This window comes from Macaca mulatta, chromosome 17, assembly GCF_049350105.2.
Source record: "Macaca mulatta isolate MMU2019108-1 chromosome 17, T2T-MMU8v2.0, whole genome shotgun sequence".
Lineage (NCBI taxonomy): Eukaryota > Metazoa > Chordata > Mammalia > Primates > Cercopithecidae > Macaca > Macaca mulatta.
Genome location: NC_133422.1, coordinates 28,762,188 through 28,762,858, shown reverse-complemented (window position 1 = coordinate 28,762,858; position 671 = coordinate 28,762,188).

Below are 671 nucleotides of genomic sequence, written 5' to 3'. Positions count from 1 at the left end.
GGCTAGTTTTTTGTATTTTTTAGTAGAGACGGGGTTTCACCATGTTAGCCAGGATGGTCTCGATCTCCTGACCTTGTGATCCGCCCGTCTCGGCCTCCCAAAGTGCTGGGATTGCAGGCTTGAGCCACTGCGCCTGGCCACTTCTCTAGTTTTTAAAATGCTCCACATGATTCTGATGTGTGGCCAGATTTGAAATCTACTGGTTTAGATTTTGTCCCTAAGATATAAGAACTTAGGCTAGAGCTGCCGATACAACAGGAATGGAATGTTCTTTTTCATCTCCTGCAAATATTTTTCAAGTACTTATTTATTACATGTCAGACACTATGCTGGAGACTCAGTTTAAACCCATTTTGAGATGTAATATTATTGCAAGTCAGAGTACCACGGTAAAAAATGAGAACTGTGAATGTGAAGTTTTCAGGGGTCAGACATGGTAGTGTGGGCATAAAAACCAGAACTGTATATTATTAGGCTGAGAAAAATGTTAACTGTCAATTTTATTTCATTCTTGCATACTCCTGGTAATGTTCTTATTCAGAGTCCAGTTTAAAATTTAGGTATTTGTTTTGAAGATGATGAATCCCAACATGATAACTATGGCTGAAAAGGGATTTTTCAAAAGCAGACTTTGTGACACGAAAACAGGCAAATTTGGTACAAGTAAAGTA